The sequence below is a fragment of the Orcinus orca genome, chromosome 17 (assembly GCF_937001465.1).
Source record: "Orcinus orca chromosome 17, mOrcOrc1.1, whole genome shotgun sequence".
NCBI classification, from domain to species: Eukaryota; Metazoa; Chordata; class Mammalia; order Artiodactyla; family Delphinidae; genus Orcinus; species Orcinus orca.
Window position 1 is genome coordinate 11,828,519 of NC_064575.1, and position 19,246 is coordinate 11,847,764.

Below are 19,246 nucleotides of genomic sequence, written 5' to 3' on the forward strand. Positions count from 1 at the left end.
ATGCCTAACACAAAAAGGTGTCAATAAGTGTTACCTATTATTTTTACAATTAATATTACTATAGTTCTCTTGAAGTACTGTTTTTAATCTCTTAAAGGCAAGTAGATGGGCACTGGGCATCCTAGGCAAATTCCTTGCCTTCTCTGAATCTATATTTCCTTACCTTAAAATAAGAGTAATAATGAGTAATAATGCCTTCCTTCCAGGGATATGGTGGGTATAAATAAGACAGCATAGATATTCACATAGTGGGCTTTCAATAAATATTTGCCGATTGTCCAATCGACATGCTCATCTTGGTGGCGACAGTGCTAACGGCTTTATTCACAGAGTACATTCTAACAGTTTCCATAGATCGTTTAGTCCTCACAAGGAAAGCATTATTGGCCCCATTTTATGATGCAGAAACCAAACCAAGGTTCAGAAAGGTTAAGAAACTTGCTTGACATCACACAGCATTAGCTAGCAGAGCAGTGGGATTAAAACTGAGATGCATCTCACCCCAAAGCACAGGATCTTTTCTCTGCTTCAGTCCTGCCCCTTCTGGAAGGCTGGCCCCATGAACACCTGCCCGCCTGCCTGTCTGCATTGTCCCTGGGGATGTTTGGGGACCTGCCACACCTCTGCCCCTCATGAATCTGTCAGCCGTGGAGACTGACGTTAGCCCCAATGGCACAGGGGCAGGGCTGTCCTTTATGTGGCTTGTGAGAGAAGCAAAATTGTCATCCACCCACAAGCAAGTGTAAAGATATTACAGTCTACATTTTGAACTGGCCTCATTTCTACTCCGTTTTGTCTCCACTCTGGTTTTGCCTCTTTCTTTCTTAATTCTTTCTAATCTATATCTTACGTATATCTGTTAGAGATCTTAAAGCATGTTTGGAATAAGGTAGGCATACCATCAATAAACCAGCAAGCCTACTTCTCAGGGGTTTGCTTGAATGTCCCAGGAAAATCAAGAAAACACCGAGAAGAAAGCTCCCTTCCCTCCCTTTCCCAATAGAAGCGCTGTAGCATCTGCCAGAAGCCCTGCATCCCAGCCCGACCCATGCGGAGGGCCAGGTGAGTCACGGAGGAAAGCTCCGTACCTCCACGGCCACACGGCACCAAACTGCCTCACCGAGCCCCAGAGTGGTGAATGAGCTCCGGCTGTCCTGGACACAAGTGGGGGAAGAAACTGGGGCTTAGAGACCTAACCCTGTGACACAGCACAGCTCGGGCAGGAAGGCAGAATCAGTGACCTGACAGCCACAGGTAACCCTCACGGCACGGAGGGGCAGAAAAGGGGGGTCTTGTACCCAGTGCCCTGTCTCAGGAAATGGCAGGGGATGAGACTTGGGCAGTGTTTTCAGAGCGATGAGGAAAAAGAGTCTACCTCCAATCTCGCTGGCTTTTCAAGGTCCAGTGTCACCAGTTTCAGGCCAAACCAAACGTAAGGTAGATAGCTAGTGGGAAGCGGCCGCATAGCACAGGGAGATCAGCTCGGTGCTTTGTGACCACCTAGAGGGGTGGGATAGGGAGGGTGGGAGGGAGATGCAAGAGGGAAGAGATATGGGGACATATGTATACATATAGCTGATTCACTTTGTTATAAAGCAGAAACCAACACACCACTGTAAAGCAATTATACTCCAATAAAGATGTTAAAAAAAAAAAAAAGAACAAACCTGAAATTTTGTCTGAAACCAACCCAACTTCAGGTTTGGGTGGGTGCTGGTGACATGTTAATTGCACAAGGGGAGGGGGATATTTTTACTACGTAAACTAAATCATGTATCTTCCTTGCCTAAAGCCCTCTCATCGTTTTCCATCTCAGTTAAAATAAAATCCCAAGTCCTCACTGGACCCTGCAGGGGATGGGTCCCTGCCTACCTCTTGAGCTGACCTCCCACCCTCTCCCTTTGCTCACTGCATACAGAGCTCCCCATGACCTAAAGGGCTGAGCTCGCCCCACTGTCCTCTCAGCCTGGGATGCCCCTCACTCGAGATCTTTGCAAGGTGGCTGTCAGGTCTCAGCTGAGTCCTCGAGCACCTCCTCAGTGGAGTCACCCCCAACGCCCCAAACCCACAAAGGGTCACTGTCCATCTCATTGCCAGATTTTCTTTTTTCATGGCAGTATTACCATGTGAACTTATATTGTCCTCATTGTTTGTTTATATTTCCTCTTCCCACCAGAATGGGAGCTCTGTGAGACAGGGCGCCTTGTTCCATTACCTCATCAAGCTGTCACCGTGTTCAGACATTGACTTCACACTGCACATCCAGGCCCCCTTGCCACGCTCTCCACACTAGGAGGCTCCACGTCATGGAAGGACCTGGCCCAGCATCTTACTGCCCGTGTATGTCATGTGGACGCAGGGCAAGCTGTCTCCACATCCTTAAGTGTCGCCTCCATAAATACATGTGGCAGAAAGGCAGGAAGAGAGAAAGGCAGAAGGGAGGAGTTGAATGCTCTTCCCCAATTTCCACAGTCCCCCACGCTCCCGGCCACGAGGACTCTGAGCTCTCTTCTGCAGAACTCAGGCCTTCGCTCATCCAGCCGAGAATCCTCGGTTCCTGGGAGGGCAGATGTGTCCTTCCTGCTCAGCAGTGTGTCGACCAGGTCACGTGGTACAGCACCTGGCCCAGAGCCAGCCCTCGACAAAATACTTGTTGAATGAATGAATGAACGAACGAATGAATAAGAGTGAGCCTGGGGGCAGATGCGTGAGGGAGATCAAATTCCTCCAATCCCTAAGAGCACAGTCTGTGATGGTACCTCCTGGAGCATTACAGCCGCCGTCCTCTCCCCAGAGCCAGGGAGCTTCTGAAAAATACAGATTCCTGGACCCCACCTTGCAGATTGTACTTCCAGGTTGGGGAGCTGTTGCAGAGCCAGGTTTGGCAGAGTCATGACAGCCAATCTTCAGGCTTCCTGATGATCGAATCCAGACGGTGATTTTTTCTCTTGTTCGGTCAATGGCCCCAGATTTCTGGGTAATGACAAGGCTGTGCCACTCTCCGTGCTGTACAGAACCCTGTGCCCTGTTGGGCATCTGGCGAATGTTACTTGATATTAATAGTAATAAAGCCTTTTCCTTTAACCTTCCGATCATCTTCAAACGAGGAATCCAGCTCTGCCCTCTCACTAGGAGTGGTTGGCTTACAGGGCTTGAGCTGAGTATGATGTCATTTACCTCGTTATGAGATGGGAAGATGAGTGCTTCCTTCCTGAGTGTAGCAGAAGCTGTTGGGAGAGAGGCCAGGCCTCAGCTCAGGCAGGAGGAAGTGCGTGTGGTCTTCGGGGGAAGCATATCAAGTGCTACAAGGGTCCCTTGAAAAGAAGGTGACAGAAAACCACCAATGGAAAAACTGGCCTAAAGCAATCTGGGTCTGAAAGTGAGACTTAAAGGAGAACCAATCTGGGAAAAGGTGAGGTTTGAATGGAGAGAAATCAAATACTGAGCATGACTTCCCAGCAGAGAGTCGAAAAATGTGGCCTTTCCAGCAGGGAAGATCTTATTAATAATGTTGATAATATAATAAAATGTACAGTTGCGAGGTATTTTCCTTCCGAGAGGTCAAAGCGTTTTCCTGTATTGTCTCACTTGAACCCTCCACAACCTGATTTGATGGTGACTGTGGCTGGGACTGAGGTGGGGAAACTGAGGCAGGGAGGGGGGTACTAAACAAAATGAAGCCAACAGCATGATCCATCTGGGGCAAAGGCAGACCCCACATTAGGGCTCCAGACCTGAAACCCAGGGTTCCTTTTCACTGACATCTCATAATTACAGTGATGAAGTACAGATAAAGTAATAAGATCAGGAAAAAAAAATGGGCATTTGGATTTGGGAGTTTTTAGGCCCAGACGGGCAAACTAGCTCAGATCTCTAAGATGGGTCCCCAAATGCCACCCCCCGACCTAACACAGGGCAGCCCTCTCCCCTCTGAACTCCCACCACAGCCCTGCCCTGCCTGTTCTCATGCCCTGATTGTACCAACAACATCGCATTGTGTTCCTACCTACTCTCCTGTGCTGGGGGCTCCCTTCCCCTCTTTCTCCACCTGTATAACCCCTGAGTCCTTGTATTAGTTTCCTAGTTCCTGCAGTAACAGAATGGAAGTTTACGGTCTCACAGTTGTGGAGCCCGGAAGTCCAAAATCAAGGTGTCTGAAGGGCCATGTTCCCTTGGAGGTGCTGGGGAGGACCCACTCCAGGCCTCTCTCTGGGCTTTTGGTAGTTCCTTGGCTTGTGGCAGCATAATTCCAATCTTCTCATGGCATTACCCTGTGTGGGTGTCTGCCTTTGTGTCTAAATCTTCCCCCCACTTTTTTTTTTTTTTTTGCAGTACGCGGGCCTCTCACTGCTGTGGCCTCTCCCGTTGAGGAGCACGGGCTCCGGACGCGCAGGCTCAGCGGCCATGGCTCACGGGCCCAGCCGCTCCGCAGCATGTGGGATCTTCCGGACCAGGGCACGAACCCGCGTCCCCTGCATCGGCAGGTGGACTCTCAACCACTGCGCCACCAGGGAAGCCCTAAATCTTCCCCTTTTAATAAGGACACTTTGGGGTTAGGCCCACTCCACTCTGATAACCCTCATTTTAAACTTATCTCTGTAAAGACTCTAAATCCAAATAAGGCCACATTCTGAGATACTGGAGGTTAAGACTCCCGTATATCTTTTGGGGGGGACACGATTCAACTCCTTAAAGCCACACATTGATTGTCCCCTCCTGGCTGAGCTGGGCTGGGTGCCCTTCCTCTGTGCTTCTCTGGTGTCCTGCGTGGTGCTCGTCACACCACATTATCAAGTCCACTCATCTGTGTCCCCACCTGACCATGACTCTGAGAGAAGGAATCCAGAGTTTCATCTCCATAGCCCCAGAGCCTTCTCAGCCCGGTGCTGGGAACATCGTGGGCATCAGACGTTTGCTGATGAATGAACGCAGATGGTCATGGATTTTGCAAGCTGTGCTGCTGGCCCCGTTACCTGCCTTCACTGCAGGATTGCAAGGGAACACATGGTCAGCAGGCTTCAGTGACCTCTGTCCAGACTCTCGCATCAAGGACAACTAGGTGAGCTGGCAGATTTAGTCCGTTTGTCTCACACCAGCCTGGTCCCAACAGCTGGAAAGTTCAGCAAAGACAGGGACCCACGGGGTGAAATTTCAGGGCCCCAAACCTTCGCCCTGAATGTCACCTTTCAAGCTCTGCACGTGAATGGTTGCCAAAATGCAGAAGGAATTTTTTCTGGTTGTTTTCCTAACTGGCCTTTCTCTGAACCCTGTGAACCTCTTCTTCTAGATGAAGATCCTTGAGGTGGAAGAGCAGCAGCAGCCTCACTTCTCTTCCAGTGGGTGGGAAGTCGCAAGGCTGGCGCTGTCACCGCTTCTTTGCGCTCGCGCTTCCTGCGTGTCAAAGGCCACTTGGAGCTGCCCCCCTCCACCCCCCTGTTGCGACTGGAGCAGCCAGGAGCACTGCTTGGTGCCAGGCCCTTTGCTACTGTCTGTAGCCCCTGGCCTTCTCAAACCAAGTTTTAAAATAAAACCACTATCTTCTACCTCAGCAATGGTAATAATGCTGAAGATTCATTTGGAAGTAAGGCCACAACTGTCCTTCAGTAACTGGCACACCTGTGTTGACCTTTTCATCCCCAACTTAAAGAACTGTGAAACAGGGCTGTCGTCTCTGTGCAGCTGTGCACCCAAGGGAGCCCAGTCAATGAATGTTGCAGTGGATTCACTTGTTCCCAGTGTGTTCTGGTGCGTTTGTGGCAGGATAATCCCAATTTGCCTTACACACTTCCTTCCGATGTGCTAAGATCCTTCATGATGAAAGCAAAGTACACAATCAGGTTGAGAGGAACAACACAGCACAGGTGGAAAGGTGCCCATTGAGGAAGAATCCCACCACTTCCATTCGGCAGAGATTCTTTAACGTTCTTGAGGGTATGATTTCCCCTTCCTTACAGCCTTTGCTTTCTACCACTGGTCATTTTGATAATAATGGCTAGCTTTTTATTATGTATCATTTCATTGATAATAACTGTGATCATTTATTGAGCACCTGCTAAATACCATGAAGCCTTCAGAGTAGTCCTAGCTGGAGCACTTAGGCAAGAAAAAAAGAAAGAAAAGGCATTTACTTAGGAAAAGAACTAAAATTGTCTCTGTTTGAAGATGATATAATTTTATATATAGGAAACCCAAAGATTCCACCAAAAATCTCTTAGAACTAATAAGCAAATTCAGTAACACTCCAGGATATAATATTAACACACAAAAATCAGTGGCATGTCTATATATTAACACTGAAATATTTAAAAGAGAAATAAACAATAGCATCAAAAACAACAAAATACGTAGGAATAAATGTAACCTGGAGAATTAGAAATCTGTTCACTGAAAGCTATGACAATGATGAAAGAAACTGAAGAAGACACAAATAAATGGAAAGCTATCCCATGTTAGTGGGTCAGAAGAATATTGTTAAAATGTCTACTACCCAAAGCCATCTAGAGATGCAATGCAATCCCTATGATAATCCCAATGGCATCTTTCACAAAAATAGAAAAAATAATCCTAAAATTCATATGGATACACAAAAGACCCAGAATAGCCAAAGCAATCTTGAGAAAGAATAACAAAGCTGGAGGCATTACACTTCCTGATTTCAAACTATATTACAAAGCTACAGTAATCAAAACAGTACATGACTGGCATTAAAAACATATACGTAGACCAATGGAACAGAATTAAGAGCCCAGAAATAAACCCATGCATATACTGTCAACTGATATTTGAAATGGGAACCAAGAATACTCACTGGGGAGAAGATAGTCTTTTCAATGAACAGTGCTGGGAAAACTGGACATTTGCAAAAGAATGAAACTAGACCTCTATCTTACATCACTCACAAAAATTCACTTGAAATGGATTAAAGATTTAAATAAAAGACCTGAAACTATAAAACTCCTAGAAGAAAATACAGGGGAAAAGTTCCTTTACATCGGCAGTGGCAACAATATTTTGGATATGGTACCAAAAGCACAAGCAACAAAAGCAAAAATAAACAAGTGGGACTACATGAAACTAAAAAGCTTCTGCACAGCAAAAGAAACAATCGACAAAATGAAGACACAACCTACAGAATGGGAGAAAATATCTGAAAACCATATATGACATAGGAGTTAATATTCAAAATACATAAGGAACTCACACAACCCAACAGCAAAAAAACCCCAAATAATCTGATTAAGGAATGGGCAAAGAACCTGAATAGACATTTTTCCAAAGAAGACATACAAATGGCCAACAGGTACTTGAAAAGACGCTCAACATCACTAATCATCAGGGAAATAAAAATCAAAACCTCAATGAGATATCAACTCACATGTATTAGAATAGTTTTTAGTAAAAAGACAAGTGATAACAAGTGTTGGTGAGGATGTGGAAGAAAGGGAACCCTTGTGCACTGTTGGTGGGAACATAAATTGGTGCAGCCACTATAGAAAATAATATGGAGGTTCCTCAAAAAATTAAAAACAGAGCCACCATATTACTCAGCAATCCCACTTCTGGGTATATATCCTAAGGAAATAAAATCATTATCTCTAAGGGATATCTGCTCCCCCCTTCCCATGTTCACTACAGCATTATTCAAAACAGTATTCAAAATAGCCAAGACATGGAAACAACCTAAGTGTCCACCAACAGGTGAATGGATAAAGAAGATATATATATACACACACATCTATGCACATATACACATACATACACAATGGAATATTATTCAGCCATGAAAAAGAAGGAAATCCTGCCATTTGTGACAAAATGGATGGATTTTGAAGGCATTATGCTAGGTGAAATAAGTCAGACAGAGAAAGACAAATACTGTACGATCTCACTTACATGTGGGATCTAAAAAAAAAGCCAAACTCATAGAAACAGAGATTAGAATGGGCATTGCCAGGGGCTAGGGTGTGGGGGAATTGAGGAGATGTTTTTCCAAGGGTATAAACTTCCAGTTATAAGACGAATAAGCTCTAGGTATCTAATATATAGTATGGTGACTATAGTTAATAACACTGTATTACATACTTGAAAGTTGCTAAGAGAAGATCTTAAGTGTTCTCACCTCACATAAGCATACTGTAATTATGTGAGGTGATGGATATGTTAATCAATCTCATTGCGGTAATCATCAAATCATCATATTGTATATCTTTTAAAAAAATTAATTACTTATTTTTGGCTGCATTGTGTCTTTGTTGAGGCACATGGGCTTTCTCTAGTTGCTGCGAGCAGGGGCTACCGTTCATTGTGGTGTGTGGGCTTCTCATTGCAGTGGCTTCTCTTGTTGTGGAGCACGGGCTCTAGATGCGCGGGCTTCAGTAGGTGTGGTACGCAGGCTCAGTAGTTGCGGCACATGGGCCCTAGAGCTCAGGCTCAGTAGTTGTGGCGCACGGGCTTAGTTGCTCCCCAGCATGTGGGATCTTCCCAGACAAGGGATCAACCTCGTGTCCCCTGCATTGGCAGGCACATTCTTAACCACTGTGCCACCAGGGAAATCCAGAAATAAAACTTTGAATTGAATGGAACTTAACTTTGTCCTCTTGCACTTCCAGCATAGAGCACATACACTTATGTCATATCTTACTGACATAACTGGAATCTTCCTCAATTGTCTCCCCTACCCCTTGCTGCCCCTCAGTTGATACAAACAGTGGGATGAGGCAAGAAGGCAACCTGAGTGGAAGCACAGAATGAAGCAGCACGAAAGAGATGAAAATAACCTCCCTGAACCCCAGTAAAGCTCCAGCAGACTGGGTCCCATGGGCATCCTCGTGCAGCCTCACTGTAACAGCTGTGCCTTGGATTCCTGTCCCCACACTTTCTACAGACTGTGCAGAAATGATACAGGTTCCTGCACGCCTCACAGGGCAAGTAACTCAGCTTCCGTCAGGCTAACAGAGACAAAAACGTGTCACGGGCTCCTACAGCGGCCATTCACTGTGCCAAGGCCAGAGGCCCTGCTGGACAGGAGTCCAGGGCTTGAGTCACAAGCATTTGCAGGAACTGAGTAAAGGAAGAGAGGAAGCTGAGAAAGGACTTTGGCTGACCCTGGAGACAGGACCAAACACGTGAATTTTCTTCCTTTTAATTCACTTCTAATTCCTCCACATGGATAAAATGAGTATTCTTCTGGGAATGTTTACAAAGGTGGACTTGTGATATTTAACAAGGAGCTTGAGTCACAAGGATTTGCAGGAACTGAGTAAAGGAAGAGAGGAAGCTGAGAAAGGACCTTGGGTGACCCTGGAGACAGGACCAAACATGTGAATTTTCTTCATTTTAATTCACTTCTAATTGAGTATCTTTAAAATGAGTGTCGTTCTGGGAATATTTACAAAGGTGGACTTGTGATATTTAACTAAAGCATTGTTGACCCTGCAGGAGGAGCTGGAGGTGCTAAGGCAGGAGAAGAGCCTTCATCCCCCTCCACTGCTTAAAGCCTTCCAGCAGCTCCCATTCCCTCTAGGAGCAAGTCCAGGCATCCTGGCCAGCACAGCATGGCTTGTGCTCCAGCCCCAGGCCACCTGAACTCCTGTGCTCCTGGCTTCCAGAGATCCTCTTAGACACCCTGCTCTCCTGTCCCCAAAGAAGCTGTGCCCTGTGCCTAGAACAATACCCCGACACCTGCTCATCTTCACATCACTGCTTACTCACCACCTCCTCCTGGAGATGTCTCACCTCCCCAGAGGTGCAGGTCAGTACGTTTCCTAAATTCTCTCCTAATGCCTCTACTCCCCATCGAAGCACTTGTGCCAATGGAAAGTGCTCGTTACTCGATGGAAAGCTCCCTGAGGGTAGGGTTCAATGGATCATTACTGTGCATCGAGAGGATGACATCATGTTGAAAACCTGAACTTATAAATGAATGAGTAAATAAATACAGGGTATTAAGCTTGATTTATTCCCTCTGCCCCTGGGAGCCCTCTTCCATCTTCTCTAAAAATAGACCCCTCTTGTTGACAGGGTCTGTCCAAGCAGGGAGTGTCAAGCCAAGGACCCAAGGGTTCTTTGAGTTTTGACTGTATCCCATTAAAAATACAATCCATAAACCTCGGCCCAGGCTCCATTCATCAGACACCAAAGGCCACACCTGCCATCATCAATAACAGGGCTGATCTCGCTGTCAGCACCAGGAAATGAGGAGAGTGATGCAGGCCCAGTAACTCAGGGACACCAGCATCTGTACTAGCTCTGACGTTGCCTTTGGAGGACCAAAGAGCGTGTCTAAAGGCAAGGGGGACTCCTTTGCTGCAAGAAGAGAACTGTACAGCTACGAAGCTTCGCTGCTGGAGGGAAATTAATAAAATGTTACTTTGTCATCTTAGGTGTAAATTTATTTTTCATCTGGATCAAAGATATACTGTATTTTCCTTATGAATACAAACATGCTGCCAGTTAGTGTCGACCTGCTCAGGAGAAGGAAAACCAACGTAGATTCCTTTCAGTGCTAGAGCAGGGGGTAAGGCTGTGTATTACTAAGGTTAACCCACTTAGGCCAAGGACATTCTGGCACTTCTCTGTCTTTGGAGTTGTCTGAAGGAGACTTCAGGGAATAGCAGCAACGTACCGGGGAGACCAACGGCAGCATTTGCGCCCATACAAACTCCAGACAGAAGGACTCACGCTCGACATCCTCCCCAACCCTCAGACCCCTGAAAAGTGCCCTGGGGAAGACACCCTGTATAGGCTGTTCACCCAGTTCTCAACAAGCCCCCTTGCCAAGCTAGGCGTCCCAGGCGTATCTGTACTCTGTGACCCACCCTCCCGGCTACGGGTGGCCTAAGTTGGGCCAGAGTTGGAACTTTGGAGTCAGGGCTAGAAGTGTCTAGTTTCAGTCTGGGCTGGCCCCTGAAACAGAGGAGATATAAAGACCCAGGGGCTTTGAATACAGCCATTTTCTGCCAAGTGGACTGAGCAGTAGAGAAAGCCAGTGTAGAGAAAAGGAGCAGGAAGCAGCTGCAGAAGAAACAGAGACAAGAGAGCGGCTTCCTGGGTCTCTCACTTAGACCCTCTCTGCTCCCTCCCTCCAACACTCTCCCCTCCAACCTGGACCCCTGTCCATTGTAAGTGGATGACTGGACACCCTCAAACCCCACAGAGCTCTGACTTTACCTGACTGACCCTCCTTGACTTGGTTGAAAGCTGGATCAGAAGGGAGCTGATCCTGCCTAGAGGGGTGGGATAGGGAGGGTGGGAGGGAGGGAGACGCAAGAGGGAAGAGATATGGGAACATATGTATATGTATAACTGATTCACTTTGTTATAAAGCAGAAACTAACACACCACTGTAAAGCAATTACACTCCAATAAAGATGTAAAAAAAAAAAAAAAAAGAAGGGAGCTGATCTCAGTACAGCATTATGCCTCTCTCCCCAGATCATGATGGCACTGTATGTGCACAACACATATGTACTGAGTAAGCTGATATCACCTTCCCCTAAGGCCTTTCAGAGGAGGTTGCTCATTCACTCGCTTCCCACACACCATGAAGACACATGGATATTCTTCCTGCTCCCTATTGCTGCTTCTGGACATCACTCCTCCTCCCTTATAAACCCAAAAAGCACAAGTAAAAAACCAACAACTACTCCTCTGTGAGATTTGTGACATCACAGTCATCACCCATTTTCACTCCATTCCTCAAGGCAAGTTCTCCCATCCTATCATGGGCCCTCATCAGCCCACAGTCTGACTCCATCCATCAATAATTTCTCCTTGAGACAGAAGACCCGTATGCAGAATTCTATAAGACATTGATGAAAAAAATCAAAGATGATACAAACAGATGGAGAGATATACCATGTTCTTGGACACAAAGAATCAACATTGTGAAAATGACTATACTACCAAAAGCAATCTACAGGTTCAATGCAATCCATATCAAACTACCAAGTGCATTTTTCACAGAACTAGAACAAAAAATTTTACAATTTGTATGGAAACACAAAAGACCCTGAATAGCCAAAGCAATCTTGAGAAAGAAAAATGGAGCTGGAGGAATCAGGCTCCCTGACTTCAGAGTCTACTACAAAGCTATAGTAATCAAGACAGTATGCTACTGGCACAAAAACAGAAATATAGATCAATGGAACAGGATAGAAAGCCCAGAGATAACCCCACACACATATAGTCACCTTATCTTTGAAAAAGGAGGCAAGAATATACAGTGGAGAAAAGACAGCCTCTTCAATAAGTGGTGCTGGGAAAACTGGACAGCTACATGTAAAAGATGAAAATAGAACACTTCCTAACACCATACACAAAAATAAACTCAAAATGGATTAAAGACCTAAATATAAGGCCAGACACTATAAAACTCTTTGAGGAAAACATAGGCAGAACATTCTATGGCATAAATCACAGCAAGATCCTTTTTGACCCACCTCCTAGAGAAATGGAAATAAAAATAAAAATCAACAAATGGGACCTAATGAAACTTAAAAGCTTTTGCACAGCAAAGGAAACCATAAACAAGATGAAAAGATAACCCTCAGAATGGGAGAAAATATTTGCAAATGAAGCAACTGACAAAGGATTAATCTCCATACTATACAAGCAGCTCATGCAGCTCAATAACAAAAAAACAAACAACCCAATCCAAAAATGGGCAGAAGACCTAAATAGACATTTCTCCAAAGAAGATATACAGACTGCCAACAAACACATGAAAGGATGCTCAACATCATTAATCATTAGAGAAACGCAAATCAAAACTAAAATGAGATATCATCTCACACCGGTCAGAATGGCCATCATCAAAAAACCTAGAAACAATAAATGCTGGAGAGGGTATGGAGAAAAGGGAACCCTCTTGCACTGTTGGTGGGAATGTAAACTGACACAGCCACTATGGAGAACAGTATGGAGGTTCCTTAAAAAACTAAAAATAGAACTACCATATGACCCAGCAATCCCACTACTGGGCATATACCCTGAGAAAATCATAATTCAAAAAGAGTCATGTACCACAATGTTCATTGCAGCTCTACTTACAGTAGCCAGGACATGGAAGCAACCTAAGTGTCCATCAACAGATGAATGGATAAAGAAGATGTGGCACATATATACAATGGAATATTACTCAGCCATAAAAAGAAACGAAATTGAGTTATTTGTAGTGAGGTGGGTGGACCTAGAGTCTGTCATACAGAGTGAAGTAAGTCAGAAAGAGAAAAACAAATACCATATGCTAACACATATATATGAAATCTAAAAAAAAATGATTCTGATGAACCTAAGGGCAGGACAGGAATAAAGACACAGATGTAGAGAATGGATTTGAGGACATGGGGAGAGGGGAGGGGAAGCTGGGACGAGGTGAGAGAGTGGCATGGACATATATACACTACCAAATGTAAAATAGATAGCTAGTGGGAAGCAGCCGCATAGCACAGGGAGATCAGCTCGGTGCTTTGTGACCACCTAGAGGGGTGGGATAGGGAGGGTGGGAGGGAGACACGAGAGGGAGGGGATATGGGGATATATGTACATGTATAGCTGATTCACTTTGTTATACAGCAGTAACTAACACAACACTGTAAAGCAATTATACTCCAATAAAGATGTAAAAAAACAAAGAAACAAACAAAATAGTTCTCCTCAGGGTTTCACAGAATGCATTTCAGGGTAAATTTGGGAATGGTCTGGTGAGAACTAAAATGTCAGGTCCAGCGTAACTATATGGTTTAGATATGCTAAATGAAGAGGGGAGTTGAGTCAATCCTGGTGCGTTTGGCTCATGTAAGCAGCTAAACTAGAAAAGTCAGCTTGGAGAAAAGGCTCTTCTCCCTTTGACCTGGTAGAGCGCCTCAGCTCCCCACCAAAATTGAACTGAGTGGACATTACAGCTTTGGGCACTTCTCTAAGACAAGAACTTACTTTGCACCGTGAATAATACCCCAGATTCTTTATATTCCTTCAGCACCAGGACAGAACAGCATCATCCATTTATCCCACTGTACAGAGCCTGGATGGGAAGATGCCTCAGGAATGACAGTGGGTGTGTTGTTGGGGATTATCTAGTCTCCTCTTGTAAGGCTCTCAAGACCTCTATATAGTTTAATTATCTGTGGGCAATTAAACCCTTATGGGGAGAAGTACTGCAAAGAAAATTTCAATTATACACACGTGTAGCTGCCTGCACCTCTCTTCAAACCCCTTTTATTTCTTGGTCCCTCTGAGACACGACAGCTGTGCATGTGGAAAACGATTAGGACTGGAGAGCCTCTTCCCACAGGATCAGAGAGCAGGTGAGTGGTGTGACACCCCCCCACCCCCGGCCTGCAGCAGAGGCTGCCAGCGGCAGCCCAGCCTGGCTGGCACGGTGTAATTCCACATCCCTTCCCAGGGCCCTAGCACCATCCCCGAAAAATCAGAGAGTTGAAATGGGTTGGCATTTGAGAATCAGCTACTCTGGTGCCCAACTGCTGCCCACTGCTTCCTGGGTGAGAGGAATCATGCAAATGGCAAGAGAAGACATTTCCCCCTAGGAGGCCCTGACTGGTAATATTATGGATTACATAGGGCCAAGCAATACTCCCTCACCCTTGACCAAATCCAGATACCTCCAGGGCAGCTCCAGTGACAGGTGTGCACAGGTCTACAGAGTCACACCCATTGGCACGTTGGGCCCATAGAGCAGTAGCAATGGCTTGTTCTAGGAATTTGTCAGGAGGGCCTGCTGCTGGGTGTTCATCCCAGAGTAGCACACGCCACCACACACACACACACACACACACACACGCGCGCGCGCGCACACGCGCGCACACGCGTGCGCACACACTGTTCTTTGCCTCCCTGACCTGGAGCAGCTCCTGCGTGTGGCGCTGTGGTACAAAGAAGCCCTGGATGCTCACAGGCGGGCGGCATGGCAGTGATGTTTCATCAACATTGATGTTTCAATGGTCTCAGGTGTTGCCTAAACTCTCAAGCTCAAAACTTACAATATCGTAATCAAATGGCAAAATTATCTAAAGCAATCACGTATATCTTACTTTCCATGTCATATATCATATGAATTACGTGGCATTATATAGCTCAAAAGCATGTAATTGGCCCACAAAATCCTTAATGTTCCAACTGTCCATCTTAGGAAATACCAACCAAAATAGAAATAATATGCTGCATGAGACTCCCTTTCCAATTCACATGCTCACCCAGACATTTGACCAAGCACACGAGCATGTCTAAATCCATCACTGGTGGCCACGCCGGGAGCTGACTTCACATGAGCCATTACTGGCCAGCCCTCACCAATCTTGTCCTGGACTCTGTGACCCCACTTCCAGGCCACATCTCTGGAGCTTCCACGCCCACTGTCCTGCCAGTTGGCCCACTCCACTCCACTCCTCCATACGTCTGCTAAGGAGAGGGCCTGGCCCCTTCTCCTGAAAAACACACCCAGTTATCGGCAAGTTACAGCATCCCTGACTCCAACCAAACGACATCATTCAGACCTAAATTGTTTCTAGAAAGCTCGAGGCAAATTTATCAGACAGTTGCCAAAGTCTGTGCTTTACTTAGAAGCAGCAACGCAAGGGCTGATTGAACCATTTCCAGAAAGACGCTCTAGTCATTCGTAAACCTGACTGACAGAGGCTCCATTAAAGCAAGGCTGGATGGGGAAAAGGACATGGTTCTCTTCCCAGGAGAAAGGAGAAAGCAACAGGAACTGCAAGACTCCCCTCCTCACACAGGAGAGCGGGCACCAGACAGGGGCTCACAGTGGGTGTTTGGAAAGTTTAGAGCTCTGTTTTAAAACCCAATGTCTTACTCAAGAGATTTTGATGAGTTATTTCGATATAAACTGATACCTTCCCAGTTTTAGATGAAAATAATCTGCACAGCAATTCATCTTAGCATTGTTTATAACTTTGAAAAACTAGAAGTCTATGTAGGAGACAACACAGTTAAAATAAGATGACTCCACTCAATGGAATATCAGGACATAATTAAACAAGGATTCTGAAGGAATGTCATACTATGGAAAATGCTTAGGATATAATGCTCAGTCAGAAGTCTAAGGGAACAAAGTGTGCATATGTTATGATTTCACATTTTAAAATAACAGTTATACAAAGAAAAAATATGGCCTGGGAGACAGTTCACCAAAATATAAATGGCGAATATGTTTAGGTGGTGGGATTATAGACTTTTTCTTTCTACATACCTATGTTTTCCCAATTTAATGAACACGTACAATTTTTAATGAACCTATTTGATTATAAATACTTATTTGAAAATATAAGTAAACTGTCTCAGACGCCGCACTATAAAAATCACAGACATAGGTGATTCTGATAAAAATCAGAAGACGTAGTTAAGAGAATTAATATATGAAACTAACCTGTGCATCTGAAGGAAGATGAGGGGAAACTGAAGCAGGTTAGAAGCTGTTCATCTGCTGGAAGATGACAGACAGCTGAAGCGACTGAGAAGCTCCTGGAATCCCTCTGGGAAAAAAATCATGGGACTTATGCTGTGGACATGACCCCGCATTTCTCCTTTCTTCCTTCTGCTTTACCACAGGGAAACAAAGGATCAAACGACACTTTTCTTCTGAGAACTAGAAACAGTACGTTGAATGCCTGCCTTCACCTGGTGCATTTTTAATTTTGACATTTCCTGCTCTGAAACTCTCAGGAACTAGAGCCAGACACCAGGCACCTTATATATCCTGAAAGAACTGCAATTCCAGGAGAGGTTTTTAATCCATGAGAAGACTGTATTCCGGCAGACTATCATCTCTCTGTGGAAAGGAATCAACTTTGTCTTATTTATTATTGCAAATCCGATGCCTAGCATCGGATACCAATACAGTACTTGGTATTAAAGGGTGTCTCAAAGCGTATTTGTTGAATGAATGCTTTTAAAATATTTTCTTAGAATCAGGGTTAGCCTAAGAAGAAATTGAAGTGAGTTCAAGGTTACTGAAAATTATATTTTATCATATTGTGGTATTTGGCTTTTAATTTGCTATGACTCTATGTTATTTAGACAAATAACTTTACTATTTTAATTAGTTTAAGAATTGGCCAAGAGCTTCCTTGGTGGCGCAGTGGTTGAGAGTCCGCCTGCCGATGCCCCGGTCCAGGAAGATCCCACATACCGCGGAGCGGCTGGGCCCGTGAGCCATGGCCGCTGAGCCTGCGCGTCCGGAGCCTGTGCTCCGCAACGAGAAAGGCCGCGACAGTGAGAGGCCCGGGTACCGCAAAAAAAAAAAAAAAAAGAATTGGCCAAATTCACATGTGGTGTTACCTTTAACACAGTGTTTCCCACACATAAGAGAAAGAAGCTGAAGCCAAACAGCGCCGTCCACCTGGTGCAACTTACGTGGATCACAGACAGGCTGCAAAGGAGGAAAGGGCCTCTGTAACACCACCCTTGTAAACCCAAATCAGTGGAATGAAGGCACTGGACCCTAACCACTCCCAGGAAGCGTACCTGTGGGTCCGCCACTTGGTACCAGGACTGCAAGGAAAACAGGAGCAGCGCCTTGAAACCGCCCAGCCGACGACTAGACAATCACGGTGCCCACGAGTCTCCCGTCATGCCTTGCTCTGAGGCCCTTCTGCCAGGCCCCACCTGGAAGCTCAATTCAATCAAAGTTGCTTTACAACATCATTGGCTTCCATCATTAGTTTACAACGTGTCACCGGTTCGTGGGCTATACAGACAGTTCAAAGATTTCAGTGGTTCTCTCCTTTCCTGTTAGCTCGTCAGCTCTCTGCCATCTCCTCAGTGAAGGGCTCTGTAGATTCTTCCGAATGAATATAAAATAATAATAGTTAAAATGCTTTAAATAAGTGAAGTTCTGGCAGGTTTCGAGGGCTCTCCCATTTAGTATCAGACCCTCTAACCGTCAGAGACAGAATTGGGAAATAAAACTTAGAAAAACTTTTAAGGAAATAGGATTATTGAGTTTAGCAAAAAGAGCTGTGTAACACTGTCTTTCAAGTGTGGGAATGGCTTTCACACAGTGAAGAGCTACTTTTCATTTCCTCTAACGGAGGAAAAAGAAGAGCCCACTTTTAGGTGAAACTTGAGGTTTCTAACTTAGATATGTTACCTTTGGTTCTCTGATATTCCTTCCCCGGAATATTTTTTTAAAGTAGGGTAGCTTCTCAACTTTCTGAGATGCTTTTAAACAATTCAACCTGAATGCAGAAGACAGAGCAGGTGGTCTCTCAAGCACCCTCCCTCTTCAAGATGTTGGACACTCAAGAGTTTCAGGAGGAAATTGTACCTTGTCATTTGATGGCCAGTTCAATTCTAACAACATTTCTAAAACACCAGGCACGTAGTTTCATACAGATGATGACCTGATAGCTTTCTCATCCACTTAAACCTACTGGTTGATTTGATCTCCTAGTTATTGGGTACTGTCCACCCTTCCTCCAGCTGTTCTGACCTGTTTCCTCTGACCCTTTCATCCTATCCAAGTCCCTGTGAACTCACACTGTGTCTTCTGCAATGAAGAGGGTTCTTTTCCCCTTAAGTCATATAGTCCTTTAAAAAAGAAGGATTATTAACCACTATGTTTTGGTCAGATTCCAACATGGGAAATTACATTTTGCCTCCCTACAATTTCCCCTGTCATTTTAATTAGAAGTACTATTTAATATCCCACTCAAAATAAAACCTGTTGCAGAGAGGGCTGCCTCCGAGGGAACTGCCTTTTCTAGCACAGAGGAGATGTTTCAGAGATGTGTGACTAATACTCCTGGGGCAGGAGCTGAGTACATTGGGATCCTTTGGGAGTAGAGGTACCTCCAAAGGATCAAATTGATTTTTATTTTATGCCTGCGGCAGACAATCCCATAAGACAGGTTTTTCCCTCCAGCATTTCGCAGTATCTTCTGAGATTCAGAATCAAGGTAAGAGCTGCTTGGTGATCTTGTGTGGATGACGCATTACATGGAGCTGACTATGACATCATGTCATCTTGTTCTCAGTCAGAGCAACCCGATGTGCCCGCCCTGCACACCCCAGCTCTGTGAGTCACTGTGTGATAGATTGTCCAGGAAATGCAAAACGATGCTCTTCTGAAAACTCACCATTGAAAAATTGAGGCTTCCGGCCAGGGAACGTAGAGAGAAAAAAAGTAAGCTCTTGGGAGGGGCAAGTTCTCATTTCTGTTTTTCTTTTCATTACTGTTCAAATATAAAATCCTACAAGGGATTGTGGCATT

At 45.1% G+C, this 19,246-nt stretch overlaps 1 protein-coding gene across 1 annotated transcript in view; it reads right to left on the reverse strand.

Moving 5' to 3' along the window:
• The window catches only part of LOC125961652 (ATP-dependent RNA helicase DDX3X-like), a 491,072-nt gene that overhangs the window by 262,623 nt on the left and 209,203 nt on the right, over positions 1–19,246 (reverse strand). The gene's annotated exons all lie outside the window — the stretch shown is intronic.